A 24,507-nucleotide genomic window follows, 5' to 3' on the forward strand; every position below is an offset into this window, starting at 1 on the left:
TGGTGCGCAGTGTTAGCAGACTCAGAGTCCCATGCACCTTAAATCCTAAGCAAACCTCTTTTTCCTTGTTATGCAATAAATTTAACAGAAGCACGCGGGCTCCCTCACACAGCTGTTGTTAGTTTCTTGTCGTTCCGACTTTCACAAAGCATTCATAAACTCTGGTATGTGATCAGATGTCTCGCTTCCTTTTTCATTCTTTTCATATTTGCATCTTCCCACACACACGCGTGCACACCTCACAGAAACCGCAGGCAGTTTAAAAAAAACCTGGGGAAAATGTGACAATCAGCCTACGGGACAGGTAAAGGTCATGTGCTCTTAGGTGTAATGGATCGACGAATTAAGTAGAAGCAGCCGAGCCGATCCCCAGGCCGACGTGTGCAGGGCGCAGCGCAGAGGTGGTAAAGCGGAGGCGGAGTGGGGAGCGTATTACGGAGCGTCTTACACACGCTTCTCTAGTGCAGGTGCAGTCCTCGCTCAGACGCTTTCATCGGGACAACTGGGAGCGAACATCTTCAGTAAGTACGTTGTCATCCCTTCTCTCTTTTGCCGTTAACGATCATACTTATCTAGGCTAAAAACTCCTTCATTTTGGGAGAAATTATTTGTCACCGCTCACCAAAGACATTTCTTCTTAGATAATCCTAAAAGTCAAGAAGTGTAGGTTTGGAAAAATTAGAGACCCCCGCCCCTTCCCCAACAGCCGAGCGTCCTTGGCAACATCGTGTACTGTACACAAACCTGCTAAAGGACAACGATCGCGAAGGGTTTATGAAGTCCGTCCATTCAAGAAAAACCGAAGGAGGATATTTCGAACTGACGACAGACACTATGTGAACAAAACACGTAAGGACTGAGGAAGTGAGCGAGTGAGTAAAAGGAGCACACTATGCTGTGCCCCTTAGCTCTTCTTCTAAAGCATCTCGGCAAGATGCGAGGCCCGCTTTTAAACCAGAATAAAAGGTTAGCCGTCACTGGTGCCTGCAGAAATGTAATTTGTTCGTGGAAAAAGCAGGTCGATGTGTGTGTGTGTGTTTTTAATTGTCTTATTTCTTTGCTTGCAAGTTTGCTGCTTGTAACTTATTTTTTGTGTATTTTGTGTTGGGAAACGTAAGAAAGACGTAATATAAGACGATTACTATTTTAAAAAATATGACTTTGGGTAAGGCGCTATAAAGTACTTCCAATAATACCGCTAGGAAAAGATTATTAATGTAATTTGCGGACGGTGTAGTTTGATGGCTTAAACCTTGTTCTTTAAACCACATGGCAGCATCATCTGAACTTGAAAAACTAACTATAAACCCGTGCTGTACATGAGCGATATATAATTTCTAGTTTAACCATGTACTTGAACATATATAGTCAAAAATGCTAGCATTTCACGGAAGTTAACTATAATTTTTCACAAAAAATACAGTAATGAAAAATGTATTATACATTTTTATTATGTATTTTAAATGTATTATGCCGGAGGCTAGGCCATCTTCTGCCATAAGACAACAAACTATTGTAAAATTGTATTTGGACTGCTCTGCTATGCACTGTGGGAAATATCACTTGGTGCGTTTTTACACCATTTCACTGCTTTGTGGTAGAATGACAGTTATACATCAAATCCTGGCTACAGAGACACTGATGGAGATTTGTCTCATCTCTCTCTCTATATATATATATAAAATCCAAAATCTGTCTGTATGTCTGTTCGCTTTTCACCAGAGAACTACTTAACGGATTTAGATTGGGTTTTTTTGTATAATTTTCTTGAACATTCTGGTTGATTTTGCTACCTCTCTCATTGCGCTCAGTATCATAGTTCGCTTGCAGTACAGATTTATTTGCATTAATCTGAGAGACACACAGCAGTGTGAGGGGATAGGGCCCTCCTCACTCATGGCGCCAGCCTCGGGGCGTTCCTTACCTCTGCTTAGCTAGCGAACAAGAGAACCACTTAATGGATTTAGATCAGGTTTTTTTTCTATACTGTAATTTGCTTGAAAACTCCGGTTGATTTTGCGACTTCTCTCATTGTGCTAAAAATCATAGTTTGCTTGCAGGAGTGATATATTCACGCTAACCCGAGACAGAGGCTGCGGGCCGAGGGGAGGGGGAAGCGTCACGCCTGGTGTAGGGGCCGGGCAAGGACCTCCTCATGGTCCTGTTTAACTATTACGTAGGTTGAGCCATGGGGGACGACTAGTATTGTACAATGTTCTTCATTCACACAGAGACCCAGAGACACAAGGATTATGAAGCCAAGTAGTGAAGTGGACAGAAGAAGGCCTCAACTTGATATACATTTTGGGGAAATTAGATGAATATATGGCTAATTAGGTGCATACATACAAAATAACATACAAAACATTACATTACATTAACTGTATATTTACGGTCAAAAAACTGTAATGCAATAAATGGTTAAACCAATGATTTTTTTTTTTTTAATATATCAATATAGGTAAACTGATTTTAAGCAGTGTTTTTGTTCTCAGTATCACTTCATTGTTTTAATGTGTAAAACTATTTTATGATTAACTGCTGTGTTGCTATAAAATCACAACACTCACATATTTACATATTCATAGAATTCTTGTCAGATATTGGAAACTGCCAGCCGGGCTGTGTGTCAAAAAAACATGTTCCCCTGTTCTCATCATTGAAGGCTTCTGCAGACTGTGGCTCTGTCATGTCCTAGCAGACAACAGCACTTTTAAAATAGCCTGCTTGTGTGTCCTTCACATATTTTCATGTCCGTCTCTCTTGCCTGCACCCCAGTTGTCACTTATTCATCTCTCTGGCATTCTCTCTCCCTGTCTCTTTCAATTGAATTGCAAGGGTTTGAATTAAATTTCACAGATTATATTGCCACATAATTAACCTTCTTGCTACAGTCACTAGCTGTGCCTCCAGAAAAAGAACCCCAGACCATCAAACTCCCTCCTCCATGTTTGACAGCTGGTGTCACACACTGAGGGACTGTCCTTTCACCAGCTTGATGGAGTACAAACACCCTGTGTGATGAACTGAAGATTTCAAATTTTGATTCATTGGTCCATAACACTTTCTTCAAGTGTGCAGTAGTACACAGCCGGTATTTCAAGGCCCAATTGTGTCCTTTAAGGAGCGGCTTTCTTACTGCCACTCGTCCTGTCACACCATTAGCACTTAGTCTCATCTTCGTTGTTAAAACAGAGACTTGCTTTTATTGACCTCCACTGTTAAGCTGTGCTTGAAGTTGTTGTGCTGTGAGGTGCCTGTGATCACACAAGCTGGTGACCCTCAGAAACTTGTGTTCTGACTGGGTTGTGACTTTGGGGTCCCCCAGATCTCTTCCAGTTTCCAGTTGCCTTTGGATTGTGTAGGACTCCACTGTACTCACTGACACTTTTTTACAATTTCTCTAAATGAAAGGCCTACACTTGTAAGGGTAATAAGGCTCTGTCTCATTTCATTTGTTAATTACTATTACAATGGAATTTACGACTTATACACTGTAATATTGTCCAAGTAGTTCTTCAGAGAGTGTATTAACACAGTCTCTTCCAAATCTGTTTTAGGACAGACAGAGGGTTTTAAGTAATCAACAGAGGTTGAGACACCTCTGCAAATCATTTGCTTCTTAAGCAAGACTTCATTTCTTTTATTTTAATTGCTGTAAAACATCTGTAGGTTGTAACCTATTGGTTATTCCCTGAAGAAGGCTCATTAGTACTATTCTGAAATGTCCTTTTCTTTCAGTTTTTGCTAATCTAAACTTTAAATTTAAAACTCTGGCAGTTTACTGCTTACCTTTTCACCATTTTAGGTCATTCATTGCATTTCAACTGATTAAAGAAAAACTAGAAAAATAGAGGTGTTCTAAAAATTCTGACCAGTAGTACATCTCTCTCTATATAAAATCCAACGTCTGTCTGTCTGTCTGTATGGCTGTTTGCTTTTTCTAAGAGAACTACTTAACGGATTTAGATCAGGGTTTTTTCTATAATTTATAGTTCGGTTGTGGCACCGATTTATTCACGAAAATCTGAGAGACAGGCTGTGGGCTGAGGGGAGGCGGAGGCGGGACGTCAGGAGTAGGGAGCAGGGCGGGGCCATCCTCACTCACGCACCAGCCTCTGTTTGAGTCGTTGTACCTCTCGCCTTTACCTTGCCTCCGCTTAGCTAGCGATACCTGTTTGTTCAGCAGACATTATCTTCTAGATATTGTTAAAAAGTAATGTTTGATGTTTTTGAGATAGAGAGATCGCAGCTATATGTGTTTTAGAAGGTACCTGCTCATTGGCAGAGATATCATGGCCCTGTGCTCTTCTGCTACTTGTTGTTGGAAGAACTGCTGGTTCACACAAGAAGAAATATTAGGTTGCCACCCCTTGTCATTCCTTTTAATAAATGTGAGTACAACAAAAATATGCTTTTGATGATGCTATACAAACAAACAAAACTGGCATCCTACTGAGGGACATTTCTCTCGATTCTCAAGCCTCGTAAATCATTGCAGGAAGGAGCTTCGTCCTGCAGTGCATACTTGTAATGAGTGCCGCCTCCTTCTGGGAACTGTGGGCTATGTAGAGAGGAAACTGGAAGGGGCAGAGTCAGTTGCCCTCACAGGGTGTCTTTTTGGAACTGTGGAGGATGAAACAGAGCATAAGTATGCTGCTGTTGGAGTATGTGAATTTCCCATTGGAATTAATAAAGTACAGTATCTATCTATCTATCTATCTATCTATCTATCTATCTATCTATCTATCTATCTATCTATCTATCTATTGTGGTCCCCGGCCAGGATGCCCAGGAGGATCGGAGGAGGGCTTGTGCCTCCTCCAGACCGAGAGGGGGCGTCCGTCCTGGTTATGTTGGGGGCCTCGGGTTAAGGGCTTGGAAGCCCAGCCCTTTAGGGACCCGTGGCCACCGCCAGGCGGCGCCCCGGTGCCTGGATATCCCGAGAGGGGGAAGACTTTAGAGGACACCCGGAGAGCTGCCGGGAGGACAGCCGGCACTTCCGCCACGCTGGCGCGTGGCCAAGGGAAGAATGCCAGGAACACCTGGTGCTCGTACGGGAATCATATATAAGGGGCCGCCTCCCTTCAGTGAGCAGTGGATGCCGGGTGGAAGTGGACAGAACTGGAGAGAGGACTGGAGGCGGCCAGGAAAGAAAGGCACAGAGACTGTGAGCCCTGGACTTTGGTGAATCGGTGCAAGAGGTACAGGGGTTTTGTGAGCACGGTAATATTGTACATAGTAGTGTAAATAAACAGTGTGTGGTGATGAACAACATGTCTGTCTGTCTGTGTCCGGGCCAGCGTCCACACTATCTATCTATTTATCTATCTATAAGGTTAGTGCCAGCACCCCCTCTCGACCCAGGGTGGCGGTTCAAACTTCAGAAGAGCACATAGGATGATCTACATGCATAACAATATACTAAACTAGTTTGATTAGATAAACTTTACTGATCCATCTGTCCATCCGTTATCCAACCTGCTATATCCTAACTACAGGGTCACGGGGGTCTGCTGGAGCCAATCCCAGCCAACACAGGGCGCAAGGCAGGAAACAAACCCTGAGCAGGGCACCAGCCCACCACAGACTTTACTAATCACATGGAGAAATTCAGATACATACAGCAGCAGAAACATAAAAACAAGGATACAGACTCACAGGACAAACAATACAACCAATGTATCAATCATTCAATTTATAGATAAATAAATAAATACATATTGTCATTTATTTTAAAATGCCATTATAAAATGAACTTAACTAGTGCCCAAGGAGAAAACATTGAATTGCTTGATAACTGTGGGCACAAAAGCCCCCCAGAGGTGCTTCTTAGCACACCATTTTGGAATGAGTCTGTGAATAAAAGTGCTCTAAGAGCGCCTCCAGGAGGGAATAGAGGGGATTTTTCATGATGGCATCCAATTTTGCCACCATCCTCTTTTCTATAATAGCTTCCAGTGTGTCCAAGGTTCACCTTATGATGGATCAGGCTTTCCTGATAGGTTTGCTCAGGCATTGTGCTTCTTTTGAGCTCAGGTTGCTTCTCCAGAGGACCACAGTGTCAAACACCACACTGGCTACTGTGGACTGGTAGAACATTTCCAGCAGTTTTCTCTATACATCAAAGGACCTGAGTCACTTTAGAAGGTCCAGCCGGCTCTGGCCCTTCTTGTACAGCACCCCTGTGTTGTCAGAGCAGTCCATTTGGCTGTATATGTGAACCCCAGGTACTTGTAGCTCTGCACCAGTTCCACGTTCTCCTTCTGAATAGTGACAGGTCTCAGAGCTTCCTTGACGTGCCTGATATCCACCACCAGCTCTTCTGTCTTGCTGATGTTGAGTTGCAGGTTATTCTTCCTGGACCACAAGATGAAGTCCTCCACAACCTTCCTGTGCTCTGACTCATCTCCATTATTATTAATGCAGCCTATGATGGAAGAGTCATCTGAGAATTTCTGTAGATGGCAAGAGTTGGTATTATGCTGGAAGTCTGTTGTGTAGAGGGTGAAAAGAAAGGGAGACAGCACAACCCCCTGAGACAGACAGTCTTTCGGCCTCACAAACTGCTGTCTGTTGGTCAGGTAGTCCATGATCCAGGAGATTGTGGTGACATCAAGATGCAAAGTCTTGAGCTTTTTCCTCAGTCAGTGAGGCAGAATGGTTTAAAGGCAATGGACAAACTCAAAGAACATTATCCTAACTGTGGTGTCAGCTTTTTTCAAGTGGGAGTAGACATGTGGAGCTTGTAGATGAGAGTATCCTCCTCACCTATATGTTTCTGACACTCAAACTACAGAGGATCCAGATGTTCTGAAATCAGGAGGTGTAGCTGTTTTAGGACCAGTCTCTCAAAGGTCTTCATGATTTATGACATAAGAGCAACTGCACTGAAGACCTTGGGATCACTGGAATGCCCTTTCTTTGGCACTACGACCACACAACATGTTTTCCACAACTGGCAAACCACAGGTGCTGAAGGACCCCACAGAGGTGGCCAGCACATGTTTACAGCACCCTGGGCCTAATTCCATCCAGCCCTGAATCCTTGTTTATGTACAGTTTTCCTAGCTCTCTCCTCAGTTGATCAGCAAGGACACAAAATCCAGTGAGTGGAGGTGGGCTGAAGACCATGTTGTAGGCAAAGGTTGTAAAGGGTGCAAGTTTTTTATTACCAAACCCGAAGTAACATATATACTGTATATATGTAGTGTACATAGTATAATACATATAGATATAGATACATAATACCATATGCATAATACTTTATAGAAAGTTGTTCATTGAAAATATAATGATTGTTTAGCAGTATCATCACTTGTATTGAGTACAGCGAAATTCTTATTTGTATTTTTGACCAACATGTGCTACTTTGCCAATCTCTAGTGCCATGATAACCAATAAAGTATTAAAATACTGTATATAACTGCATGTTATTTAATGGAAAACACAAACCAGCCTATCTGATGTACTACTTACCTCATGTCCATTAACAAAGCTTTAATCCACAATGCCAGCCTCAGGGACAAATGAACCAAATATCTTTGACTTCAAAAATGCAAAACATGAGCAGTAAAGTCATGGGGGAGTAAGGCTTGAGAACATGAACATGCTGAAGTCTATTATAACTTAAGTAAATGCCTCAAACTATATAAGGAACTATATAAGGGAAGAAGATTATTGTTATGAAGATAATATACTGTACATCAAGGCAGTCACAAACATGTAAATACAGTGCTCTCTAAGTTTGTCAGCAGCACTGGCAGAGATGAGCTGAAAGAGCCTTAAAAATGTGTCAGACAGGATTTTAACTGTGAAATATCTGAGGGTGCCCTGCCCTCATGGAGCTCTGGTGATATGTTGTCTTGAGTTTTTAGTGTCACTCTTGACAAACAGGTGTGAGGTGAGGGGTCAGTAGAGTCTCACCGGCCTGCTTTCATGTCTGTAGCTTAGTTGAGCATTTTGTTGAGCAACTGTATCTGCTCAAATGATTGCCCCAGATCCTGAGAAGTCAGAGGCAATCACAGTAGATTTGAAAATCATAAGACTTTTTTTCGGGAATTGTTTTGATTTAACATTTGAGGCTAACTATGGCGTGCACAGGAGTGTTACTGTAGTGGTCAGGAAGCTGTCTTTGCTAGCTGAGGTACTCTTGGTGCCCTCAGATAATGCACATATGTTTGGAGAAGGGGAGATTATGGAGAACCACAATTTAAAATTTCCAGGGTTTAGCAGGGCAGTGGTTGTGGTGCTCCAACATTTCTGGGGTTCAGTGGTAATGGGGTTCTCAGATGCCAGGGTGTGGTAAGACATTTTATAACTGTTGGTCCCATAGTGAGCCTATTTTTCCCTTTAATACTCTTTATTGGATGGTCAGCACAGACTTCACTATAGAAAGCCCAAGAGCGGATAGAGGTCTCCAGGACTATGACTATATTTTTGACTTTCTCTTGTATGATTTTAATCGCCACCATTGTCAACTGGCCATAGCTTATTGATTAATGAATGAACATTTATGTTTCACCTTGTTATTTGTGCATGTGTACTAGTTCTGTATTTAGTAATTAGTATAACCTTGTAAAGGCCAGCCCTGACACACACAGGCATAGGACACAAGTTCAAAGCACACAGAGCTTTTATTTTATTTTTTCCTTTGTGGTAAACGTCTTCCCTGTCTCCGTCTCCCAAAAGCAGAGCAACACAGTCCCAAACACAAGCACAATGATGAAACAATTGTTTTCCTTTTTTCTTCTTCGTTCTCTCCTCCCCTCCTCCCGACTCTGGCTCCCGGAGTGGTGGCTGCTGGCTTCTTTTATCGCCAAACCCGGAAGTGCTTCAGGTATTTGATGACCTATTTCTGGCAGCACTTCTGAAATCTGGGTGTGGTGGAAGAGCTGCTTTCCAGGGCTCAGGAGCAGCTGCAGATCCCCCATGGTGGCACCCATGGATCCCAACAGGGCTACACCAAACTTCAACTCCCATGAAGCCCTGCGGGACTCGTAGGCACTGCTACAACCCAGTACTGCTGCCATCTAGTGTTCTGCCGAAGGTACTGTCCCGACCAGGCTTGGTCATCCCAGAGCAAGGACCCTGGCCATCCATGACAACCTGTATTTGTATATTTACTGAGAAATGTTCACAGCGCTCTGCGTCTGCACTCAGTAAAGAGAGCTGTAAAAAATAAGTTGTATTATATTGTATTATTGTATTGTGTAGAACATCTTAAATCCCATACCCTTACCACTGTGATGGTCAGGTACTTTAGCACTGCCTCCTCCCTTCCCTTCTACATCTTTAACCTCAGGCAATTAGACAGAGTAAAGGATCGGGCAGGAGTTAAGTTACATATTTAATTATCTATTATTGATAATATGCTCAAAAATAATATGAAACAAAGTGCAATGTGAATGTTGGCAAGCCATACCATTATAGTCTAAATAGCTGTGTACCTTGCATCCATAGGTGACTTTTGGCTTATCTTCATGCTATCTTGGTCTGTGCTACCACATGACCTTTAAATGGAGCACTGAAACAGGCCCATCTTGATATGGCTGCTGAGCTGTCTTCATCATCTAGAAAATGCAAGAAAAGGGGTGGTCATCTCTTCATGGCCATATGCTGAAGGCAAGGTGACCAGCTTTTTACCATTCTTATCAGAAATCACAAAACAATGGCGCAATATGGCACAGAATGGCCACTAATTCAAAACCAGTCATAATTAGCCATTCTTGAAACCAGTAGATTTAGTCGTCCAGTTCCCTTCTGGTCCATTTACTTCTATAAGCGCTCAGGCACCACTCATCCTCAAATTGCTTTGTTTAGCTGTAGTCTGTTTATGGCCTTCTTGCAGACAATGGCTTATAGATTCCCATAAGTCCAGACATATTTACCCTTGTCAAACCAGTTTAATATATGCTCCATCATCCATCCATCCATTTTCTAACCCCCTGAATCCGAATACAGGGTCACGGCGGTCATCCTGCCCTAAATTTCATATCCTGAGTCAGTCCTAAAGACTCGTCTATGCATTGGTGTTTGGTTAGGTAAACATCAAAGCACCGCTGTTCTTTTCAATAAAGTAAAACGTGCCTCCTGAAACACTACCTAATATGACACTTGATTTGACTAGCTTACAAATAAAGACATACAAAATATTTATCAACTTACATGCTAGATATGCATTCCACTACAGTAACTTTAAGATAATATCATTCTTGGTACAATAAATAAGCCCGTATTTAACTAGGAGCTTCAGTCCTCACATCTCCCATGTTAGAAATCTTTGGAAAGAAAAAACTTTCAGGGTTTCCCCTGACAAAGCCCAGTAAATTCTTCCTCATAGCACAAAAATGAATACACAGAGCAAGAATGCATAATAAAAAAGGAAATGTAACTTAATTTTAATAAGATGTAGAAAAAAAAAGTATTTTATATTAAAGAATATTTATATGAGTTCAAATCTTGTAAAATACACAGACCACAGTGGCCCACTGAATATCATTGTGTTTCACTGCTGCCAGCTGCTTAACTCATGCCCCAGTGGTATCTGTGGCAGACCCCTTAAAGTCTTTTATTCTGTTGTGGTAGATGGCCCGGACACAGACAGGTGGACACTAACAGTTCACCCAACACACGTTTAATCTGCATATTTACTGTTTACAAAGGTGCACACAACCCCAAAACTTCCCCAAAGTACAGGCCTTTCACAATGCCTCTTTCACTCTTCAGGCTGCCTCCACTCATCTCCTCCAAGACTTTGTCTGCTCCGCTCCTGACTCCAGCCCCCGAATGGAGGAAGACGGCCCCTTTTATCCCCACCCGGATGTGCTCCAGGTGCCTCCCGATTAGCTTCCGCCAGCACTCCCCAGTGTGGCGGAAGTGCCTGCTGTGCACCCGGAAGCACTCCGGGAGTCCCTGGTCTTCATCCCCCCAGCACTTCCAGGTGTGGCAGAAATTCTGAGGGCCAGAGCTCCTCAGGCATTGGGGCACCCCCTGGCAGAGACCACGAGCCCCTATAGGGTTGAGCTTTCAAGCTCCATTCCCGTGGTCCCCAAAGCCACCAGGGTGTTTGCCCCTATGTGGTCTGGGGGATGCGTAAGCCCTCCTCCGGTCCTCCTGGGCATCAGAGTAGTGGCAGTTTATAATGCAGGGTGCTGTGGCGATGACATCCAAATATTTTAAAAACTCCACTTAAATTAATTAGGTAATGCAAAATAGTCATTAAATAAATTTCCTTATTTGCACAACATGCCTGGTGTCAGCCCATGTCAACATCCAATATAAATTGGTCCCGACTTGTATTTGTTTTATTTTTGTAACAATACCTACTGTATATTTCCTGAGTGAAGGGCACCAGCCAAATGAGTGTCTGTGTAAGGCCTTGACCTTTTAGTAAGCAGGCTGCTCTTTAATTGGTTGCTTTCAGATTTTTCCAGAGACACAGCTCTCTTCACCCCGGACACTCCCACATTTATTGGCAGCAAATTGGTATTGTTTTTTTTTTTTTTAATCTAATGTGATTGGACAATCGTTGACACACTATGTAATGTTCACATCAATGGTTCACACTTCACCCCCACCATTAGCATAATCACAGATGCGCAAGCACGATTTTTGGAGATGGTAACTTTTAAATGGAACTTGAGAAATTAAAGATTTTTTTTTTTTTCAATGAAACACTTCTTCATAAATTGTGATCGAGGATAGGCTTACACACGGATATTTCCTGCTCTTGTTATGACAAACAGAATTGGCTAACTGAATTTGGTGTGAGTAACGCTGTTTTTGTTTTGCTTTACCTGTTTGCTGTTTCGAAGTGTTTTTACTGAAGCATTATGGACAACGACATGGGTATGACACCTAAAACATATTTCTGAAAAATGCAAGCGGCATTAAAGTAGCCACAGTCACCTAGACTAAATTTAGACAAATTTGTTTGGCAGGCTTATTATTGCAGCTAGATGAATTCTGCAGGAATGGAATTAGAAAGTAAAAGTGGTGACCAAAAATAGACACGTCTTGTCCAGAATAATAAACTGTGCAAAATGTTGTAGAGCATCTCAATTGGCTTTGTGTGGCCATGATGAGAGCGAGAGCTCGGATAAGCCCAGCATTTTCCACGGGTTGCTGGATTTTGCTGCCTCCCTTGGTGGAGTGTTGAAAGAGCACATTGAGAATGCCAGCCACTGCATTTAAGGGAATTTCAAAAGCTGTGAAGAATGAGCTTTTGGACTCCCCAGAACACTCAGTGCCAAGCATACATTTTCTAACTTATTTAAAAATAATCGGGAGTGATCTCCCCTAGACTTTCTCGTATACTAAGATATGGGGATGGATATTTGAGGAGTAAACCGCAAGACAATTATTATATTTTTATACCATCAACAACAACTCAAATCAAATTAATAATATATTGAACAATTATTATCAAAGTAAAGTTGAATAAATCGGACTCTGCAGCTGAATAAAAAAGTACCATTCCGGTTAGTGGAAATAGCTCAAAAGTTTATAGAAATCAATGTTTTGTAACTAATACTTGCATGCAAAATTTGGTTGACCTACTGTAAGAGAAAACGTACTCAAGTTATCATTTTTACACACACACAGACATTATTCCAAAAATGGTATTTTTGGACTCAGGGAGATCTAAAACGTCAAGATTTCATCAAAATCTTGAAATCAAATTTTTGTATGATTACAATACTTTTCCTATACTTTGTATACGAGAAAGTAAAAGTCACATCTGCTCGGACTGGCATTTGGGTAGCCCTGTTATCTGCGGGTGTTTTTTATATTATCGTTCCTCTGTATTTTGTTTTAATATTTTATTTTATTCTCTTCTATTGTTTAGTGATTCGTGACTTTTGTCTGTGATAGACACTTTATAAATAATTTTTATGTACTTACAGTACTTTAAAAAAAACAAGAAGGTGTTTATTTTACCACGAGTATAATAAGTAAACCAAAAAAGTATAATTTCAGTATCGCTAATGGCACTTGTCCAATGTTTCAGAATTTCAAAGTCTTAAACATGTTATTTTAAGTCAGATTTGGGTTATATTCATTTTAATTTACGAACAATAAAACCATTGTTTAAATAATAAAAATCATGCTGTACAGCAAAGATTAATCAACACAAACGTTTGAACAATATATCATGAGCCTTGAAAAACACAAAAATTACAACATATGAATGATACTCAATTGGTAGCCTTAACTGCCCAGCGTGCCCATGTGTTAAGATACATTCCAGTTTTGTTTTTCTTGTCTGTTCTCCTGAATATGAAGTGCTGCTTCAGTTTGTACCCCAAAAAACTGTGCCCCACAAACCATCTGTCACTGTACCAAATGCAAAAGGTTGGGGCAGTACTGTGTCAAGAAGATCCTGAGGGGCTAAGTCCTGTGCTGTGTGCCAGTCAGGAGCTGCAGACATCAAAGCAACACTTTCCTGCACAACAGTTGGAGTTCTTAGCTCTCAAGTCTGAAACAGTCGTGTGTGCCTGTGCCTTTTTCACTTTTCTGTAACTTTGCAGTTCTCTTTTATTGGATCTGTGACATTCAAGGACTTTGTTATAAGGGATGTAGGATGGGAAAAGGGCACATTGAGGAAGTGTGTAGAGCAAAGAGTATGAGTCTAGTGACATGGTCGTGCAACCAACCCTGGCAAGACCTGCCAGGTGAACCCAAAGCATCTGGGAGAAGACCTGGTAAAGCTGAAGACTGAACTGGTTATTTGTGTTGACTGCTTTAGGAGAGCTCTTGTTTCATCCATCTAGTAAATTTTAACATTTTATTTTTCTTCCTGGACATTTTAGGAACTAAACCCAGTTCGGAACAGTTAATTTTTGCCATACTAGTGTGCGTGATTTGTTTATTTTGCATTAGGTATGATTATTGAGAATAGCACAATGGGGATTAGTACTTGTATTATTGTTTTAGTGGTTTTCATCATTTTAAATGCATTTCTTTTTGTATTTACTTTTTTGAATCATCATTTATAGGGCCATTATAGATTTAACTGTGTCATTATACTATAGTTAATAGGGAATTAGTGTTTGCTGCCACTCTAGGGAGGCATGGCATATACAGTGGTACCGCGGAACATGAACTTGATCCGTTTCCAGAAAGCTGGTCGAGTTTTTATTTGGTTGAGTTTCAAATCGAATTTCCCTATAAGGTATCGTCTAAATAGGATTTATCCGTTCCAGACACCCAAACGATTGCTTATTTATACCTACTGTATATATGTACATAACTAATGATAAAAATCATTTTAAAACGATTGAAATCGATGCACAGAAGAGGTAAACATATAAAAATATAGAAATGACAATTTAACTGAACATTTGATTGCGTCTTTGTTTTTAAAAAAATGTGGTTATCGTCGACTTGGCCATCCCATACTCTTCTGCAAGAGTCGACAGATGTGAACCACTTTCATGTTTCATTATTATTTCCTTTTTTAGCTCAATTGTAGCACGTACACTTTTCCTCATTGCTTTGCTTTGCTTCTCTCACTGATAACTTTCTTAGGGGCTTTGGTAATTACTTTTATCAGGAAAACCCCCCAAAAAAGCAAAAAACTAACACGTTCACAGAGAGCACAGTTTGAGCACTTCTTTACAACAAAAGCAGGATGTCCATGTTCTGGGCTTTTGTTTGAGGTTGGGAGCAAAAAAAAAAGAACAACCTGTTTGTGTTCTGAATTGTTTGAGTCTGCAGATGTTCTTGTTCTGAGGTTCAGCTGTAGTCGTGTGCCATCCAGTTTAGTTCAGAGTGCATTACAAGGGAGGCTCATGGACAAGCTACACGAGTACTTGTATGGTGCTCAACATACAATAAGGACAGACAAGAGCCCCATCACTTACATACTCGCCACTTACAGTTTTGATCTGCAGTATTGAGAACATTAGACTAACATGCATGCTGATGCTCTACGAAGGCAGAGAGCACCAATTCCTGTGGCATTAATTTAAAGTAAGATCCTTCTCCAGCAAGTGAAGTACATTAGGAACCAAGAAAATATTTACAAAGGTGCCTAAAATATCAGTTAAATTATGGAGCTTATTGCACATGGATTGTCCTGTGGCACAAGGGAATGCATGGGAGATGTCAGTTTCCAAGATCGTGATCTCCCTCTGAAGTTAGCATTGAAAAGGAGAAGAACTGTCATTGAGCCAAGAAAAAATGAATTGGGCATTACAGGGTCCTACTGGAGTGACTCTTCCTAAAACGGGACTAATCGGATTGACATGCTATATATGTCAGAGTACATGACTTGAAATCACAGGAGCACATTGCAGCTACCTCCAACTTGCGAAAATGAAGTCAGCGACTGAAAGTCATTAAATGCATCATGTAATATGACATAGTCTGTACATGAGGGGAAAAACAACACTGTGCTGTAATATAATTAAGAACGAATATACAGTATTTATTATGTGGACAATATGGTGTAATGGTTACAGTAATGGTCTACAAACCACAAGGCTGCTAGTTCCATCCCCATCAATGATCCAGAATGGGAGTCAATTCACCTGTAAGAGCTTCATTTAAGAGAATACACTGCTCATAAAAATGAAGAGATCACTGAAATCACACACTGGACCTCAATGAACGAAATATTCAAGATGAAAATCTTTATTGAGTTATACTGTGAAATTTGTTGAGAACAAAATGATGTAACAACAGTCAATGGAAACCAAAATCACCAACCCCTTGAGGGTTGAATTGATCATCACACTGAAAATCAAAGTCAAAAATTTAAATCACAGGTTGTCCCAACTTGCATGACTTTCATCACAGCAACTCATAATGTGACTTACAGTGTGTATGTCCCCCACGTACTTCTATGTGTTCCCGACAACGTCTGGGCATGTTCCTGATAAGGTGGCAGATTGTGTGCTAGGGGATCTCCTCCCAGACCTGGATCGGGCCATCAGTGAGCTCCTGGACAGTCTATGGTGCTATTTGGTAGACTCGGATGCACCGATACATAACATCCCAGAGGTTCTGAACTGGATTCAGATCTTAGGAACATATGGGCCAGTCAATGGCATGAATGACTTTGTCATCCAGGAGCTGCATATATACTCTGGCCATATGAGGCCAGGGAATGTCCTATACCAGGAGGTATTAAGGGCACACTGCATCAGCGTAAGGTTTGACAATGGCTCTGAGGATTTCAACCTGACACCTAACAGCAGTCAGGGTACTGTTGCCTAGCATGTAAGGTATGCCTCCCCAGAGCATCACTAACCTACCACAAAACCAGTCATACTGGATAATGTTGGAGACTGCATAATGTTCACCACAACGTCGTCAGGCTCTTTCATGTCTCTGTGTGAAACTGCTTTCATCTGTGAAAAGAACGGGGTGCCAATGGAAGAGCTACCTGTTGTGGTATTCTCTGGCGAATGCCAATCAAGCTGCATACTCATAGGCTGTGAGCACAGATCCACTAGAAGATGTCAGGCCCTCATGCCACCCTCATGGAGTGTTTCTGACAGTTTGATCAGAAACATGCATACCATTAGGCAGCTGGAGGTCATTTTGTGGGGCTCTGGCAGTGCTCGTCCTGTTCCTCTTCACACAAAGGAGCAGATACCGGTCCTGCTGTTGATGCCAATCTATAGCCCTATCCAGCCCCCCTCATGTACGAACCATCTTCTGGTATCTCCTCCATGCTGTTAAGACCTTCTTGTGACAGCATGTATGGATGTGCCATCCTGAAAGAGCCTGACTACCAATGCAACCTGAATCGGCTGCAGGGTCCACCTCAGGCTACCAGTAATGACAATGTCACTAGCAAAACGCAAAACTAGAGAAGAATCCGTCAGGAAGGATAAGGAGACAGCAACTGTCTGTGGCCAACACCTGCAAAACCGTTCCCTTTTGTGAAGTTGATACACAAGACTGGTATTCCTAAAGCTTAACTGACTTGGTGTTAGACTGTGATGATTAAGTGTTGCTTTCATTTATTTGAGGAGTGTATATGGAAGCAACAGGACTGTAGTTTTATACTTTTCAAATTCCTTGGATTTGTTTTCAGTATACAAAATTAAGGATACGTGTGTGCATGAATTTCTCAGTCTTTCTTTTTTTTTGCCCTCAGAGTAATCACGTGCATGTTTTTCTATTTAGACAGGGATGAACTGAGATGTTTAAGAATGGATCAAAGGGGGCTGTGGTATAGCGGGTTTACAGCTCATTGAGCAAAGGCCATTCTATTTAAATAAATGATCGCCGCGCTCGCGGCTTAGCGAGGGGACGTTGGGCCATAGCGGGCTGTGGGGCGATCCGTAGGGTGGGCGTTTCTTACCTAGTGCACAGGTGAGGAACTGCCCACATTCGTGATTGTCCCGTGGCTAATCTGCAGCTGCTGTGGCCCTCGTCATTTTAAAAGAAGCGCGAGTCGGTTTTGGGGAGGATGAAAAAAGAACGAGATCAGGAAAGAAAGGAAAGGAAAGGAGAGGACGGAGGTTACAGGGAGCGAGGAAGCAGGCGGTGCAGGAGAGAGACAGACAGACACGCAGAGAATGTGGTGAGCGCGCGTACGAGCGCTCGTGGGCAGCTGTGAGGAAGCTGGGTGTTAGGCCGACACCCAGGCGTTTGAGTTGATGTTGCTCCCGCTGAGCGACCATGTAGCAGGAGTGACCAGAGGAAAGCGACGAGCCGCAGAAGGCCGCAGAAAGGCAGCGGTAGTCGGGAGGCTTGGTGGTGGAGTCCCCAATGTGTGTGTCCTGGCCATTGGTGGAAACTAAGTCTCGGGGACTGGGATGAGTGCCAGACCGAAGCCAGGGATCGGGAGGTCTCCAGTCTCATGTGTGTGTGTAGAAGAGGGCAGCTGCAGAGAACGTCTTGCCTGCTGCTGAGTAGCGGCAGCCGCCCTAACTCATGAAACTACAAATACTGTATGTGCTCACATCTAGATGTGCTCAATGAAATTGAAATGGAAATGAAATGAAATTGAAAGATCTTCTGCAAGTTTTTTGTAAAAAAAAACCCAAAATGTATTGTTTTCTTCTATGTTTAAATGCATCTGTTTGAGACGGCTATGCCAATGGGAATATTACAAATAAAGTTGAGAATACAATGTTTCATCTGCTAAGCTCTCATTTGTAGCCTCCTAACTCACCAATTACTTAACTTCTAATAATTTGATGGAACCCTTTCAGTCTGGTTTCAGAGCGCAGCACAACTGTGAAACCGCTCTGCTTTGGGTAACTAATGATTTGCTTATGGCAGCAGACTTTCGACAAACCAGCATATTAGTTCTGTTAGATCTTAATGCAACATGCAGCAATGTCAGACATGACATTCTGCTGTCCAGAATGGATAACATGCTGGGTATCTCTGACACGGCCCTCCAGTGGTTTAAGTCCTGCTTGACTGACAGATAAGAGTTTGTTAGTCTTGGCAAAAGCAGGTCCAGCACAGTGGCAGTCACACAAGGAGTTCCTCAGGGCTCTGTCCTCAGTCCTCTGCTCTTCTGTGTCTATATGCTTCCCCTTGGCCATATCTTTCGTAGTGTGGACCACCAGGGGGTGTATCACTTCCCAAACCCCGACACAGACAGGCTGAGACACAAGACTTGTCAGATAGCACACTTTTATTTAAGTAGGGAAGTGTTTTTCTTTTGCTCCCCACTGTACAGCACAGTACAAAACACTAAATATATATAACACAGTCCTTTTCTTCCTCTCTCTTTCTCTCTGTTTCCACTTCACCACCCGCAAGCTTTGTCCTCCACCTACTGACTCTGGCTCTTTGACTGGTGGTGAGGCGGCTCCTTTTATAATGCACCCAGAAGTGCTCCAGGTGTTTCTTGACCTTCTTCTGGCTGCACTTCCAGGTGTGGTGGAAGCGGTTCCTCTAAGGACTCGGCTACACCTGCATCACCCCCTGGCAGTGACCCCTGGAGCCCAACTGGGCTTCTCCAAAGTACAACTCCCGTCATGCCCTGTGGGGATCCGTGGTGCTGTAGCAATCCAGGGGGTCTACCCTCTAACGTCTCGGGGAAGATAATGTAATAAATATGGTCTCTCCTTCAGTCCTTCCACCCAGCCAGCGTCCCAGCCGGGGGGTAATGGCCCTGGCCATCCGTCACAGTAGCTATGGACTGGGTTATCATTTTTATGCAGATGATGCTTAATTCTATTTCAGTGTTAAAAGTGAAACTTCATCAGGGCTTTCTCAGCTCACAACTTGCATCAGTGAAATTAAAACCTTAAGAAAATGAGCTCCTTCTCAGCCATTTTTGATGGTGATCTCATCAGACCTTCTTCTGATGCAAGGACTCTTGGTGTCATTTTTGATTCCTCCCTTTCTTATTCTGCCACATAAACCACATTAAGAAACTTTCCTACTTTCATCTCTGTAACATATCCCATGTTTGCTCCTTCTCATTTTCTAATGCTTAGAAACTTGTTCGTGTTTTTATCACATCCTGAATAGATTATTGTAACTCCCTATTGCCAGGTGTCACTGCTAATCTTACATCACAGCTCCAGTTGATTCAAAACTCTGCTGCAAGAGTCCTTACATGAACCAACAATAGTGAGCACATAACACCCACTCTGATTTCCCTCTACTGGCTCCCTGTGTCTTATGAAATCTACTATATATATATATATATATATATATATATATATATACTGTATACATATATATATATAAAATCCTAAGCCTAAAAGTGCAATGATTTTAAATGTCACGTTTTTGTCACGCATTAAATCGGCTTATTTTAAAACCTACATATACACTCAGCAAAAAAAGAAACGTCCTCTGACTTTCAACTGTTTTTACTTTCAGTAAACTTAATGTTGTGAACGGTACCCGGGCACAGACAGGCGGACATGTTGTTTTGACACCACCACACGTTTATTTACAAATTATTTACAATTATATTGGTCACCAAGACCCCAGTTCATCGGTCACAAAGACCTAGTCACGTGCACAAAACCCCAAACACCCAATGTCCTGGCCACAATGCCTTTCTCGGGCGCCTCCACTCTCCACAGCCGTCCTACCTCCACCCGACTCCAGCTCTGAATGACGGGAGACGGCCCCCTTTTATGGAGGACCCGGATGAGCCCCAGGTGTTCCCGGCAATCTTCTGGCCACGCCCAGCGTGGCGGAAGTGTCGACTGTCCTCCCGGCTGCTCCCCGGGCACCGTCCAAAGTCTTCCCCCCAGCACTTCCTGGTGTGGCAGGAGTGCTGGGAAACAAATCCCCAAGGCATTGGGGCGCCTCCTGGCGGTGGCCACGGGCCCCTACAGGGAAGAGCTTCCAAGCCCTTGACCCGTGGCTCCCAAAGCAACCCGAAGGCGAACCCCACGTGGTCCAGGCGGGCTCTGACCCTCTTCCGGTCCCTCCTGGCGTCCCGGCCGGGTCATAGCCCCTGGCATCCCTGACAATGTGTAAATATTTGTATGAACACTAAAAGAGTCAACACCATAAGACATAAACTAAAAATGTTTCACAATGTGTCCCTGAATGAAGCGAGGCTCAAAATCAAAAGTACCAGTCAGTATCTGGTGTGGCCACCAGCTGCTTGAAGTACTGCAGTGCATCTCCTCCTCATGAACTGGACCAGATTTGTCAGTTCTTGCTGTGAGATGTTACCCCACTCTTCCACCAAGGCACCTGCAAGTTCCTGGACATTTCTGGGGGGGAATGGCCCTAGCCCTCACCCTGCGATCCAACAGGTCCCAGAAGTGCTCAATGGGATTAAGATCCGGGCTCTTCCACTGCGAGGATGATCAGCTGTCCTTCCTGTCTCCCTGTAGCGCTGTCTTAGGCGTCTCACAGTGCGGACATGGCAATTTATTGCCCTAGCCACATCAGCAGTCCTCATGCCTCCCTGCAGCATGCCTAATGCACGTTCACGCAGATGAGCAGGGACCCTGGGCATCTTTCTTTGGGTGTTTTTCACAGTCGGTAGACAAGTCTCTTTAGTGTCCTGCGTTTTAGAACTGTGACCTTAAATGCCTACTTTCTGTAAGCTGTTAAGGTCTTAACGACCATTCCACAGGTGCATGTTAATTAATTGATTATGGTTAATTGAACATGCATGGAAAACATTGTTTAAACCCTTTACAATGAAGATCTGTAAAGTTATTTGGATTTTTAAAACATTATTGTTGAAATACACAGTCCTGAAAAAGGGACGTTTCTTTTTTTGCTGAGTATATATGTTTGGTATCATTCATTTCAGAATTCATCAAACTTTAATGTGATGTTGTTAGATTTTCAGATTCTTATTCCATTTTTAAATTAAAAACTAAAAAATATCAAGAACTCACGTCCTGCGAGACAAGACTTTGTGCCAAATAATTTAAACACGCCTTGGGCCGGAAATAAAATAAAGAGTAGGACAGCTGCTGTACAGGCTTTTAAATGTTTGAAATGCCATGCAAGATGCAGGTCACATGGCAGGGCAGCAGCAGAAAGCCAGCAGCTGATTGAGAGGAGGTAAAAAAAAACTATTTGTTTCCCATTGTATGACCATTTAAGAGTGGGTTTCGTGGAGCGACTGCGTCTCCTTGGGGTGCGTTCAGCCCTTTTCTTCACAATGTGAGTGGCAGAGACGCGAAGTGGCTGGCAAGCGAAGCAAGCAGGGGGGGAACGCCCTAGTTGAACATAAAACTATTATTAACCTACAAAACTTTAAATGACCTTGCACCAAAATACATCAGTGATCCTCTTCATCAATAAGGTCCTCTGATTCTGGTAATCTTGTTGTGCCCCACACAAACCTGCACTCTATGGGTGACAGGGCCTTCAACCGTATAACACGCAGAATTTGGAATGACCTTCTAAAATGAATGAGATCAGCTGACTTCATTCATTCTTTAAAAAAAACAACTTAAAACTCATCTGTTCAGTAAGGCCTTTAACTTCACCTGTCATTCTGTGTTCTCTCTGTCCAGATCCTCAGTGTAATTCATGTGTGTGTTATATCACAAATGATGTTATCTGCTAGGCATTCTTTTAGTATTGAATTTAGTATTTTTCTCTGGTTTAATGTCTTTTATTCTATTTAATGCTTTGTGTATCCTGTATCTGTCAGTTTTAATGTTCTATTCGGGAAATATTTGTATCCAATGTTACTTATACCCGCTGTTCTTTCTGAGACTCTGTGAAGCACATTGAGCATGAGAAGGGTGCTATATAAATAAAATGTATTATTATTAAGTTCTGTTTGTTTGGATACTTATTTATTATAAAATGTTGACTGAATTGCTGACTAGGAAAGGTACTTTAAATGAGAGAGATGTAATTTTTTTTTAAATATTATGATTTAAGGTAATAATAACTACAATATTCAAGTTGACTGTCTTAACGCTCCCGTGTGGAGTTTGCATGTTCTCCCCCTGCCTGTGATAGTAAGTTGGATGGGTTTATGTCCGTGTGCTTCTCAGCTTTTGCTTTACACACAGTCTTGAGACTACCAGATGGATAATAATAATAATAATAATAATTACTGCTGATCCTTTTCAGAGCGCGTTGTAGTACTATGTGTACTGAGAGTACTGTTGCCATTTCTTACTAAAAACCATCAAAACACTTAGTTACTTTCTACTCCATCATAGGGCTTAAGGTAGCAATGAACTGGTGTGTTGCTTTGTGAGTAACTTGTGCACAGATTTTAAATTCAATGCTTTGGATCACATAACAGCTATTTTTAAGAGGACTCGAATGTTACAAAGCCCACTAATTAAGAATTCCAAAATGCATTGGTCTGACAACATGGCTCATCATGAATTTTGTTTTCTGTATAAACAACCTTAAAAGTCAAACATCTTTTGGTTTGCTGCACTTCTCTGGAGTTTTGTTTCTGCTGCTTCAGGGAAGGACACCACCCCTGCAGTAACCGAGCAAGATGACCCTCCTCACCCAGCATGATTAGCATTCCTGAAGATCTTTGCATTTCATTGGTTTATTTGATAACGCCATGGGCATTACTCTGTGTTTTCACTAGAAGCATTTAGTGGCTTTTATTGTGCTTTGGATGTGTGGTTCCCACAGCATAGTTTGGCGTGGAAGAAGTGTACTAAGTTATGCAGAGTGTCATCTGATGAGTCAGATGCAAACTTTGTAAAGAATGCAGATTCACTGTACACACTATTTAAGATTAAATCTAAAAGCAGGCAAGATGTTTGTTTACTACAGTGGATTCAGAAAATATTCAGACCCTTCCACATTCTGCATTGTGTTGCGGATATAATTTTAAATGGATAAATTTGCCATTTTTGCCCATCATTCAGTTACCCATAATAACAAAGTGAAGACGTGTTTTCCAAAAGATTTGTAAATTTATTAAAAATAAAAAATAGAAATCTCTCATTTATGCAAGGTTTCAGGACCTTTGCTGGGACACTTTAAATTGTGGTCAGGTGTGTCCTGTTTGCTTTAATTCTCCTTGAGATGTTTCTAGAACATGATTGGAGCCTACCTGTGACAAACTGAATTGATTGGACATCATTTATGAAGGCACATACCTTCCCACAATTCACACTGACTCTCAGGACAAAAATAAAATTTTGGTAAGGCGTAGATCAAGGCAAGGGTGTTAAAGGATTTCTAAAGCTTTGATTATTCCCAAGAGCTCAGTGGACTTCAATAATTGTGAAAATGCAAGGACTTTGGAGTCACTAGGACTCTTCCTAGAGTTGGCCATCTGGCCTAATTGAAAACAAAGCCAAAAGGGCCTTGGTCAGGAAGGTGACCAAGAACCCAATGGCCACTCTAACAGAGCTTCTGCTGAGATGGGAGAACCTGTTAGAAGGACGGCCACCTTAACAGCACACCATCAGTCAGGCATTTATAGTAGATTGGCTAACCCTGCATGGATTTTGAGAGCATGAGGAAAATGATTCTCTGGACTGATGAGAAAAAAAAAAATTAACTCTTCTGGTAGAACACCAAGCACTCTGTCTCGTGAAGACCAGCCACTGCTCATCACCTGGATAATATAATTTCTTTGGTGAAGCACAGTGTTGGCAGCATCATGTTATTGGGGTGCTTCTCAGCAGCAGGGACAGGGAGAATAGTCAGAATTGAGGGATGGATGAAAACAGCCAACTGCAGAGAGGTCCTTGAAGAAAACCTTCTCCAGAGTGCACACCGCCTCAGACTGGGGTGATGGTTAACCTTCCATCAAATCAATGACCTGAAGCATACAGCCAAGACAATGCTGGAATGGCTTTGAGACAAGTCCTTGAGTGGCCCAGTGCATGTCCAGACTTAAACACCATAGAACATCTGTGGAGAGACCTGGAAATGGCAGTTTACAGATGATCTCCATCCAGTCTAACAAAGCTTTTGAGGAGCTACCATGAAAATGGGATATGCAGTCCAAACGTAGGTGTACAAAGCTTGTAGAGTCTTACCCAAGAAGGCTCTCAGCTACAATTGCTGCCAAAGGGGCTTTTACAAAGTACCGATTAAGGGTCTGAATGCTTATATGAATAAAAGATTTCAGCTTTTGATTTTAAATAAATT

At 42.2% G+C, this 24,507-nt stretch overlaps 1 protein-coding gene across 2 annotated transcripts in view; it reads left to right on the forward strand.

Annotated features, from left to right (window-relative positions):
* The first annotated feature begins 296 nt into the window (after positions 1-296).
* LOC120541627 (pro-neuregulin-4, membrane-bound isoform-like) overlaps positions 297-24,507 on the forward strand; it is a 58,197-nt gene continuing 33,986 nt past the window's right edge. Inside the window, exon 1 of one of the 2 annotated variants that reach the window (XM_039773430.1) lies at positions 297-525. The gene's annotated coding sequence lies outside the window, so the exon portion shown is untranslated. The remainder of the gene's footprint in view (positions 526-24,507) is intronic. The other variant, XM_039773431.1, reaches the window with a different exon arrangement.

The sequence above is a fragment of the Polypterus senegalus genome, chromosome 12 (assembly GCF_016835505.1).
Source record: "Polypterus senegalus isolate Bchr_013 chromosome 12, ASM1683550v1, whole genome shotgun sequence".
NCBI lineage: Eukaryota > Metazoa > Chordata > Cladistia > Polypteriformes > Polypteridae > Polypterus > Polypterus senegalus.